The sequence below is a fragment of the Sus scrofa genome, chromosome 3 (assembly GCF_000003025.6).
Source record: "Sus scrofa isolate TJ Tabasco breed Duroc chromosome 3, Sscrofa11.1, whole genome shotgun sequence".
Lineage (NCBI taxonomy): Eukaryota > Metazoa > Chordata > Mammalia > Artiodactyla > Suidae > Sus > Sus scrofa.
This window is the reverse complement of record NC_010445.4, coordinates 55,932,360-55,944,506: the sequence shown is the minus strand read 5'-3', so window position 1 is coordinate 55,944,506 and position 12,147 is coordinate 55,932,360. Positions and strand designations below refer to the sequence as shown.

General features: G+C 42.5%; 1 protein-coding gene across 1 annotated transcript in view; it reads left to right on the top strand.

Annotated features, from left to right (window-relative positions):
- CNGA3 (cyclic nucleotide gated channel alpha 3) overlaps positions 7,991-12,147 on the top strand; it is a 63,910-nt gene continuing 59,753 nt past the window's right edge. The window contains 1 exon segment of the mRNA XM_021087243.1: positions 7,991-9,385. The gene's annotated coding sequence lies outside the window, so the exon portion shown is untranslated.

Below are 12,147 nucleotides of genomic sequence, written 5' to 3'. Positions count from 1 at the left end.
CAATGACACGATATTAATGACTTACCAACAAAAACTGTGGAGATTAGAAGATATTGGAACAGCAAAGTGCAGAAAGAGGAAAATAACAAAACCTGTAACAAGGAATTGTATATTTAGTGGAACTAGCCTTCAGCAATGAAGGTTGAGAGAAATTCCACTTCCAGGATATTTGAGTAAACTCTTAATACAGAACCCTCTGAGAGATAACAATAAACTGTGGATAACACACAAAGAACAACTACCCAGAGATTCTGAAGAGTGATGAAAGGCAGGCAGATCCTGATGTAATAGGTTTCCTGTTATTACATTTTTTAGCTTGAAGGAATCCTGAAGCAGGACATGGTCAGTACCACATATGGAGGTTTAATCTCTGAATGAAAACAGGTTAGTTTTTCTGGCCTGAAAAAAAACAACCAGAAAATAGAATTTGGGAAATGACATTTTCTGAAAAGTGCAGAGAGAATCCCAACAACGAGAGAGCCTGAGACAGGGAAACAAAAATATTGTATATAAATTCTTTACAAGTCTCAGACTGACTTCTTAACCACTCATGCACAATCAGGTTACAAGTGCACCATCTAAGGCTACAAAGTAACATAGAAATTTGAGTTGCAGCCAGAGAAGCAGAGATTCCATTTAAGTTCAGCAAAGTTAATAATACCTAGGCTTCTGGGAAATGTTACAGAATCCAGAGTCTCTACAACCTAATATGCACAAAATCTGAGATACAATTTTAAGTTATTCAATATATAAACATGAAAATGTGATCTAGTTTCACAAGAACAGTCAACAAACCAACTAACCCTGATATGACCCAAATGTTGGATTATTGGTCAAGGACTTTAAAGCAGTTATTATAATTACATCCATTAAAGTAGAGGAAAAACATGCTTATTAATGAAAAGACAGGAAATCCTAGCAGAGAAAAACTATGGAAAATAGAAATTCTAGAATTAAAAAGTATAGTAGCTTAACTTCAAGAAAAACAATGCATGGGATTATGAACAGAATAGACCAAGGAAAGAGTTAATGGATCTGAGATTGGTCAAAGAAATTCTTTAACATGAAAAAGAGATAAAATGGCTTTTTTTTTTCAAAAACGAGCAGGACTTTAGGGAACTGTGGGGCAATACCAAAATGTGCTTTGTAACTGGAGTTTTGAAATGAGAGAGAGGAAGGAAAAATATTTGGAGATACATTGGCTGAAAAAAGTCCCAAATTTCTTGAGAGACATAAATTTGTGGATTCAGGAAGTTTAGCGAACCCCAAACAGAATAAGTACATCATTAAAATGCTGAGAATCAAACATAAAGAGAAAATCTGGAAAGCTTCCAGGGGTAAAAAAAAAAACTGATATTCATAAACAATAACTAGAAATCACTCACTTCTCATCAGAAACTATACAAGCTTGAAGGCAGTGAAACAGCATCATTAAATTGTTGAAAGAAAATAAAACCTCTCTCAATCCAAAATTCCGTATCATCTGAAAATATCCGTCAAAAATGAAATAAAAATAAAGGCATTTTCAGAGAAAAATAAAACAAGGGAAATTATTATAAGACCTGCACTGTAAGAAATGCTAAAGGAAATTCTTCTGGCTAAAGGGAAATGATACAACTGAGAAAATCAGAGCTTAAAGATGGAATGAACAGATTCTGAAATGGTATCTAATACATTGGACTATGGCATGAAAGGCAACTGGTAGAATGGTAAATGAAGCTAAATGATTGTAAGTCTACATTTTACATGGTTGTAGATTAGAACATCTTTCTTTCAGCACTTAGGTATAAATAAGTAAGTAAATAAATAAATAGAAAGACAAGATTACCTTAACCACCTTGACTTAAACTCCAAATCTTTTTTTTTAATTACTCAATGAATTTTATTACATTTATAGGTGTATAACTATCAACACAACACAATTTTATAGCATTTCCATCCCAGACCCCCAGCCCTTCCCCCCTACCCCCACCCTGTCTCCTTTGGAAACCATAAGTTTTTCAAAGTCTGTGGGTCAGTATCTGTTCTGAAAAGAAGTTCATTGTGATCTTTTTTTAGATTCCACATGTAAGTGATAGCATTTGATGTTGGTATCTCATTGTCTGACTGACTTCACTTAACATGATAATTTCTAGGTCCATCTGTGTTGCTGCAAATGTCATTATTTCTTTCCTTTTAATAGCTCAGTAATATTCCATTGTGTATATGTACCACAGCTTCTTTATCTGCTCCTCTGTCGATGGGCATTTAGGTTGTTTCCATGTCTTGGCTATTGCATATAGTACTTCAGTGAACATTAGAGTACATGTGTTTTTTCGAGTCATGGTTTTCTCTGGATAGATGCCCAGGAGTGGGATAGCTGAATCAAATGGTGATTCTATTTTTAGATTTCTGAGGAATCTTCACACTATTCTCCACAGTAGTTGCACCATTTTACATTCCACAACAGTGTAATAGGGTTCCCTTTTCTCCACACCCTCTCCAGCACTTATTGTTTGTAGACTTTTTGATGATGGCCATTCTGGCCAGTGTAAAGTGGTACCTCACAATGGTTTTGATTTGAATTTCTCTAATAATGAGTGATGGTGAACATCTTTTCATGTGTTTTTTGGCCATTTGTATGTCTTCTTTGGAGAACTGTCTGTTTAGATCTTCTGCCCATTTTTTTGATGGGGTTGTTCATTTTTTTGGTATTGAGCTGCAGAAGGTGTTTATAAATTTTGGAAATTAATTCCTTGTCAGTCGCTTCATTTGCAAGTATTTTCTCCCATTCTGTGGTATGTATTTTTGTTTTTAAACTCCAAATCTTGAAAAACATTCTTTTCCAGCATGCTTGTTATTTTACCAAGATAGCCCACATGCTTGGCCATAAAACAAGTCTCAATAAATTTAAAGAAATTACAATTATATAGAGTATGTTTTTGAACCACAATGTAATTAAATAAGAAACCAATGAAAATAAGATATTCATTAAAATTTCAAAATATTTGGAAATTAAACACAGTTCTAAATAATCCATAGAACAAAGAAGAAGGTAATTTGGCAAGGTAAAATAGAAAATCCTAAAGTTAGTTCTTTGAAAAAAATCAACAAAATAGATAAACTTCTAGTTAGTAATAAAGAAGAGAAACAGCACAAGTTAACACAACGAGGAGTTACCACTAGAGATTCTACAGACATTAAAAGCATAATAAAAAATCACAAAAAAATTTTTCCTGAAACATCAAAAACTAAGAAGAAGTGGACCCTGAAAAATACAACCAACCAAAGCTGACCTAAAATGAAGCAGAAAATCTAAGTCATCTTATCTCTTAAGGAAATTTAATTTGTTATCTAAACACTTTCTACAAAAGAAGCTCCAGGTCCAGGTGGTTTCACTGCTGAATTTCGTCAAAGATTGAAGAAAGCGGCTTTTTTTTTTTTTTGGTATTTTTAGGGCCACACCTGTGGCATATGGAGGTTCGCAGGCTAAGGGTCGAATCCGAGCTACAGCTGCTGGCCTATGCCACAGCCACAGCAATGCAGGATCTGAGCAACATCTGTGACATACACCACAGCTCACAGCAATGCCAGATCCTTAACCCACTGAGCAGGCCAGGGATCAAACCCGCATCCTCATGGAGACTATTCAGGTTCATTAACTGCTGAGCCACAATGGGAACTCCATAGGCTTTTTGATAGAAACTGAGAATTTGATTTGAAAATTGATGTGGAAAGGTAAAGGAACTAGAATTTCCAAAGCATTCTTTAAAAAGAAAAATGTTGGAGTTTCCATTGTGGCTCAGTGGTTAATGAATCCGACTAGAAACCATGAGGTTGCAGGTTCGATCCCTGGCCTTGCTCAGTGGGTTAAGGATCCGGCATTGCCGTGAGCTGTAGTGTAGGTCACAGATGTTGCTTGGATCCTGTGTTGCTGTGGCTGTGGCGTAGGCCGATAGCTGTAGCTGGATTTGACCCCTAGCTTGGGAACCTCCATATGCTGCGGGAGTGGCCCTAGAAAAGGTAAAAAAAAAAGACAAAAAATAAAAAAATATTAAATATAAAAGAAAAATAAAAATGTTGGGTGACAAATTACCTGATTTCAAGTCTTATTCTAAAGCTACAGTAAGAAATTAATGTGATGTTGGTGAAAGAATAGCCATATCTATCAATAGAAAAGACAAGAGTGTCCAGAAATGGACTCACACATACAGAGCTAGTTGACTTTCAACAAAAGTGACACGTGATTTAATAAGAAAAATTATTTTCACTAGATGGTACTCGGAAAAATTGAACATCAACCTTTACATCATACCGTAAATAAAAATTAACTTGAAATGGATTATAGACCTAAATGTAAATTTTAAAACTACAAAACATCTAGAACATAGGATGAAAGCTTCTGGCCATGAGATTAGGCCAGTCTTTCTTTGTCAAGTCAAGGTCACAAAAGCAATAAACATAAAAGAAAAAATTAATTAATTTTCATCAAAATTTAAAACTCCTGCTCAGTTCCAAGAAGAAAATGAATAAATATTCCACAGCTTAGAAAAAAATACCTGCAGATATTATGATCTAATAAAGACCTGGTATTTAGGATATCAAAGTAACCCTTACAACTCAAGAATCAAAAAGCAAACGACCCAGTGTTTTTTAAAGGTTATGATTTTATTGTGCAGTTCACAAAAGGAAATAGATGATTGGCCATAAGTGCGTGAAAAACTGCTCAACATCATCAGTTATCAGGGAAACTCTGATGGTCTTTTTTTTAATGTCAAGTTGGCTACAGTCCCCAGTTACTCAGTCAAACACTAATCCGGGTGTTGCACTGAAGATATTTTGTAGATAGGATTACAGTCCATAACCAGTTGTTCATAAGAGATTATCCTAGGTAATCCAGGTGGGTCTGATTCAATCAGTTGTAAGGCTTTAAGAGCAAAACTATAGCTTTGCTGATGAAGAAGAAATTCTTCCTGCGGACAGCAACTTTAGCCAGTGCCAAAAAGTTAAAGCTTGCCCTTCCAACAGCCTGCCCTTTGCATGTCACTTTGGCTGGACTGATGAGGACAAACATGAGGGCTAGGAAGGATATGGTCCTACAGCCCTTCCAAAGATCCTGGAGGAGACAGCTGACTCCATCTGAAGGATGCTATGCTGTGATCTTTAGACCTATAAGAACTAGGGCAGAAATAATACATATCCTGCTACATTCTGGGGCTGCTTCTCTCCTGTGGGCTTCCTGGGACAGGAGGCTCCCCATCTCCCAAAAGAGGGGTTACTCTGGTCCATTCAGGGTTCCAGGAATATTCTGGGGCTAGATGGCCAACCTCAGACACTGGCTTATACCCTATTTCCAACCCTCAGCCTCCAAAGAGGGTAACTGGGAAGTCTTTTTCCTTTACTTGCCCAGGATCTAGGATTTGGAGGAGGGTGGTCCAGGGACTTTTAGTTCCAGGATTGTTCTGGGAGATTAATTGAATAATTCTCTCTCTCCTCCTCTTCCTTTTTCACATCTCCTCTATTTGTTAATATATTTAACCTACACCTAGTGTCCAGTGGAGAAACACCTCCTTTGCTGTTTTGCTGTAACTGAGATCCTGAGAAACACACCAAGTTCTACCAACAGCTCAATTCCCAAGGCACATCCCACATCTCTCCTCCCTGGGCAATGATCTGTGAATTACCTGTATTCTCATTTGAATTATTCTAGGCACTTATGAGGAGGTCCTGGGGTTTCTCCTCAGTGCCCATAACATCCCCGTGGGTGTCCAGATGAAGTGGCATTTAACCAGGAGTCTGCATCAGTAACAAGAGTGCGTTACTGTAAAAGCTTTGCTGGTGATGCAAAGGCTGAGATGCCTCATGCTCCTGGAGGTGGCCCTTCTCACTTGCTAGTAACTGCCGTCATCTGGATTTACACATTGCTGCAGAGTGTCATGAGGTTTCAAACCCCTCTCTCTGGGATTTTTTGGAGGCACAACCTAGCAATCCTATCTGTCTACATTATCAGGATCCTACTTTATGTTCCTTTGCTTCCAGAGTAAATTTGAATATAAACGATGCCTCTTCAGCCAGGAATATAAAATTATTTTCCTTATATGTGAATCTTCCCAATCCTCTACCTTTTCCTATAGAACAAAATAGAAACTGTCCAAGATAGGCATCACACCCTGCCCTTTTATAGGCGACTTTAATATGCCTATACATTGCCCTGTTGAAAATCCAGAATCCTGGGCTCCACTCCCAGAGATTTGAATTCAGTGGGCCTGGGGTGGAGACTGGCATTCTGTATTTTTAACAAGCTCCTGAGCAGGATCTCAGCAGATCATACCCTGGAGACCAGAACTGGAGCAGGTGATCTGAGAGCAGACGCTCCTGCCCATTGCACTTCTCCTAGGAGCACCCTTCAGCCAGGGCTAAGAAGAGATGGACAGCCTTCAAGACTCAGAGCCAGTCCACTTGTTTTTCTTTTTAACAGGTACACCTGTGGCCCATGGACATTCCCAGGTAAGGCATCAAATCAGAGCTGCAGCTACAGGCCTACACCACAGCCATGGCAACACCAGCTCTGAGCCACATCTGTGACCTACACCATAGCTTATAGCAACACCTGATCCTCAACCCAGTGAGCGAGGCTAGGGATCAAACCCACATCCCCACTGTGAGAGCACTGAGTCCTTAACCAGCTGACAGGAACTCCACCAGTTCACTTCTTGACCATTAGGCTTGTGGGCCCTACAGGAGGTCCTCTGGCCACCTAAAATGAACACCATGCCTGCCTCACAGGGCTCTCATGGGGAAGAAATGGATGGAGGACTAGAACCAGATGCAACACACACTGAAAACTTAATACACCTTAGCTGTTCTGTAAACAGTACCGTTGCTACTCTCCTCAATAGCACTCCCACTGAGAGATGGCGGTGGGGGAGGGGGGCTCCTAAATGCCTCTACTTTCATACCTTGTGAGGAAGAGATCACCACTCAGAGCAGCCAGGAACCACGCAGGACAAAGTATGAGCTCAGCATCAGCACCAAACGCCTTTCACCTAGGGCTCTTACCCTCTGCAGCACATGAGTCCCTACCCTCCACTGAGAAGTTAGAATCCCATCATCCTCCTCCATGAGTTTCCTTCCTGTGTGCTGCTGTAAGCCCCAAATGCCCCTCTGTATTTGGACATGTAGACATGTGTGGTGGTCTCACACTCATCCAGTCCCTCCTCTCAGGCATCAAGTGGCTGGTGGAGGCCCTCACTTTGCATTTCTTTGAATCACAAAGTGCTAAAATCTCCTCCAAGATACTAACGACTGAACTGAGCCTTAGCACACATCCTGGTGTTCCAGAAACAGTTCTTCGGCAGTGAGTCATCCTTTGTTCCAGGGAGAGAATGGCTGTGTCTTCATGACCTTGAGGCTCTGCGCCAGCCCATTCACAAAGGGCAGGAAATCTTTTTCAATGGGACAAAGTGAGCCAAGCACATAGTAGGTGTTGTGGAATGAATGGATCTTTAGGCACCCTTGCTCCTGGGCTTCAAAACCCTTGTAGGGGTACATGTACTGTGGTGGACTCACTCACCTGGGCCCAGCAGTGGCCAGCATGGACTGGCTGGTGCCTCCTTAGGAGCCCCTGGGGCAGGGGGCGTGGAGGGGACTCTGCATTACCAGAGTTCTCAGGAAGGCCCACCTTATCCTTTCTGATCTGGCCCCCCCATAAAAAGGCACACGTAGGGGTTTCCATCCTGGCTCAGTGGTTAACAAATCCAACTAGGAACTGTGAGGTTGCAGGTTTGATCCCTGGCCTTGCTCAGTGGGTTAAGGATCCAGCGTTGCTGTGAGCTGTGGTGTAGGTCGCAGACAAGGCTCAGATCTGGAGTTGCTGTGGCTCTGGCACAGGCCATTGGCTACAGCTCCGATTCGACCCCTAGCATGGGAACCTCCATATGCCGCACCCTAGAAAAGGCAAAAAGACAAAAAAACAAACAAACAAACAAAAAAGGCATATGTAATATGGTCTAGCCATACTCAACCGGTGACACCAGCCGTCTGGGCCCTACCTGATGGGGTTTCACATTGTATGTCCAATATCCTCTGGCTGATATAACCATTACAGGTGAGCCAGATGCTACAATCAGGAATAAAGTAGGAGGCCTCATTCTCAGAGGGTCTGGCCCAGGAACATTTTTGTCAATTTGCCCACCACTAGGCATGATCAAATAAACCAAAGAGGAAGAAAGCCTCAATTCACAGCTGATTGCTGTTTGGGGGCAACCAGTGCGATAACACGGGGGATTTCAACTCCATTTGCAATGCGGAGATGAGTTTTTATCAGTTCCTCACTAGCTAACCCATCTGAAAGCTAACCATTCACAGTAAAGTCAAAGTGACCGCTTCTCCTGAGCGCGCTGGGACCCGGGACCCTTGCTGCAGTACTTGCACCTGGACAATCCACGCCAGAAACAACAGACGCAAAGAAACTTTAAGGGACTAAAAATAACTGCACGCATGCGCAGTTGGAGCAAATTAAGACGGTACAGAAAGGCCACAACCCAGGACCACCTCTGAGGGGCCAGGAGCAAAACCAGGTGCTGTGCGTAATCCCTGCACACACCACCACCAGGGGGGTGGGAAGGCCACCTAAGCCGCCCTCCCACTTAACCCACCAATCGGCTCCCACCCTCACCTCTTTAAGAGACCAGCTCGCCCGCTGCACCCCGCCCTCGAGAACAGCCTAAGTGCGCCTGTTCCTTGTTAAGGAGCCTTGATAAAGCCTGGCCTGAGTTGCTCGTCTGGCCTCATCAATTTCTGCTGATTAAAGAGTCTGAGGACCCAGGTCAGCAACCCTCCCACCTTGTGAACCTTCGCGGGGACCCTGCAGCAGAGGCTGGATGGACTGAGGCCATCACGGGCACGTCAACAATCATTTTGGGGGCCTGAGGGTTCACGCTCCTCTGCTTGGGTGTCTGGTGGGAGGATTCTGAGCCCCAGAAGGAACCGGGGTGGGCTTCTGGGTGTGACAGAGACCTCAGGGGCCCCTCTTATATGTATGGCAGCCTAGCTCTGTGGTACTGGGCTCCTCTCCCATTTCCCCCTTCGTTGTGAAAAGTAAATGAAATGATTCTTTGCGGTGTGTGGCTCAGAGCAAGAGCCGTGAGGTGTTAACAATTATTACCAACAGAGCACGTGTTTTCTCAGCATCTCTCTCTAAATAACCAGCAGGCTTCATCCCAGTAGGATCCTTATAAAGTATCTCCTACAAAAAGAGCAAGTTTCAGCTCTCCCAAAGCACAAAGCTGTCTGAGCCACAAAGTTCTGGGCTTTCTTCTTAAAAGGTTGAAGTCATCACAGAACAAGAAAGGCAGGAGATCTGGTTAAAAAGATGCCAGAACCTCATCACAGAAGGTGGTCCCTGGTGAGTAGCAAAACCAACTCTCCATTTAACCTTGAGCTAGTAACGTCTTATCTGTACAGTGGGCAGGTTTGAGGAATGGGATCAGGTGTGTGGGAGGGGATCTAGTGCCTCCAGTGAGCCCTAAAGAACCTCCCAGATCTGTGTCCTACAGTCTCCCTCCTGTTCTCCTTACACAACCAAAACAAGCCTTGGTGGTAACCGTGGGACTCAAGCAACACACAGAGGGCGTGAGCTCATGGGGGCAGGGGGATGGTGGCAATACCTTCACTGCCAAACAGTAGATGGAAGCCGGGGAGGGGATGGGACAGCGAAGTGAAAAGGACAGAGAGAAAGGAGAGAGATTGAAAAAAGAATAATGGAAGGAAAGAGGTGAGAGAGGTAGAAGAATAAAAAGATAAATTCCTTTATATAGTCACTCGGTAGGAAATCAGAATTCAATAGAGAATAAAAATTCAAAATCTGCCCTTGATGAAGAGTCAAAGGGAGATGTCAAATACCCCTGTCTCCTCTAAAAGACATAGTTCAGTGCTCTGTGCCACGCAGAGGTGTGCTGTGAAAAGCAGGATACACTTGCCTAATTTAAATGTCACCCAGAGCTTGTGAATAATCAACTGCGTGAAGTCCTTCCAGAGGGTCTGAATCACTTCCCCTGGAAACCTGGACTTCATCAGCTCAGCCCCATGTCGGGGTGGAAATTTTAGGCGCCTGGGCTTCTTGTCACGCTGCCTCGTTACTCTAAGAGACACAAGGGTCAAAACAAACCACATTACCCTCAACAGCACCTTTCAAATGCCTCTAGTATTGGAGACCACCTCATTGTCCTATGGAATAAATTAGACCTAGACCCTGTCCCCTGGGAATTTGAACATCTAGGCAAGATAATAAAACATCTGCAGGGTAAGAAATAAGGTGGTTATTGATGTGTTGGGGAAGTGAGGACCTTCTTCCAGAGCGGCAGTCACTGGAACTGGAGCATTTTGACCTATATTAATCCCTGTTTTCTATGTGGTAGGGAAAAATTCCTCCCCCTCCTTGCATTTCTGAAGCTTGATACCCAAAGCTAGGATTCACACATTCACACATTGATTTTAGCAAGTATTTATTGAGTTCTTACTATGTGCCAGACTTGATTCTAGACACTCAGATATGCACTAATAAGCAAAGGAGATAAATCCCTATCCTCATGGTGCTTACAGACTATGTCGGAGGACAATGCGATGGAAAATAACAAAGCAGGAAATGGAGATCCGGAGTGCGGGCGGGAAGGCCTTCAAAGGTCTTGAAGTTTTGAATAGGATATTCTGGAAGGGCCTTCTTGAGAACTTGTATATGAGTGAAAACATGTGGCTGAGAGGGTTGAGGACCCAATGTTGTCTCTGTGAGGATGCAGGTTCAATCTCTGGCCTCTATCAGTGGTTTAAGTATCCCTCATAGGCTGCAGGTGCAGCTCCAATTCAACCCTTGACTCAAGAACTTCAATATGCTGCAAATGGGGCTGTAAAAAGAAAAAAAAAAAAATGAGGGAGGGAGCCACATGGCTGACTTGCCAGACAAAGGGAGGAGCAGGTACAAAGGCCCTGAGGCAGAAACGTGCATGGCTGTTTGAGGTAGCCGATTAGGGGCAAAGGCGGAAGGAGTGGAACCAGTTAAAAGACAATTGCAGTGATCCAGGCCAGAGATGGCACAAATAACATTGGGGGTAATGAGAAGTCTTCAAGTCCAGAAGTAGCTATGGGTTATAAAAGAAATAGAGGAGTCAGAGATGTCTGTTTTAGTCCTGAGCTTCAAAGGTTGACATTATCATAAAGAAGAACATCTTTAGTAATGCAATCCAAATTGGAGAAGAAGGCCCTGAGGCGTTTAGCATCATAACACTCCCAGGAAGTGAGTCATGGAAGAAGGAAAGGCTGGGACCAAACTCTGGGGACGAATTCCCGTCTTCTTCCCCCTAGGCACCAAACACATCCCATTTTCATCCCATTCCACTCCCATTTTAGTCGAAGGTGATTTTTAAAAATATTTTAATTATTTATTTATTCCTTTTGGCCTCACCTGCAGCATGTAGAAGTTCTCAGGCTAGGGATAGAACCCACTTCACAGCAGTAACTATGCCAGATCTTAACCCCTAGGCCACAGGGGAACTCCTTCATTTTTTTAAACACAATACAATTTTTAAATGAGGTATAATTTGTATATAATTAAGTCACAGGGGAGTTCTCTCATGGTGCAGCAGGACTGGTGTTGTCACCGCAGTGGCTTGGGGCACTGCTATGATGCATGTTCGATCCCTTACCTGGGACTTCCATGGGCCATGGCCCAGGGCCAAAAAATAAAATTCAAAAATCAAATCACAGATCCTAAGGAGTCAGTTCAGTGAGTTTTGACAGTTGTACATACCAAGGACAACACCATCCCAAACCAGTTAGAGGACATCTCCATCACCCCAGAAAGTTCCTTCTCCTTGACCCCAGGGAACCAATGTTCTGCTTTTTCTGTACCACAGATCACTGTCACCCATCCTAAGACTTCATGTAAATGGAATTGCACTGTGTTCTGTGTCTGAATCTTTTCCTCAACATAATAATTTTGAGAATCTTCCGTCCACACTATTGCCTGATTCAGTGGTCCTGGCTTCTCATTGCTGAATTTATGTTGAATAAATCACGATCTGTTGGTCCCTTCATCTATTGATGGGTGTTTCAGTTGTTTCCAGTATGGGGCTATTATAAATAAATCTAGCTGATTAAGAACCTGACTAGTAT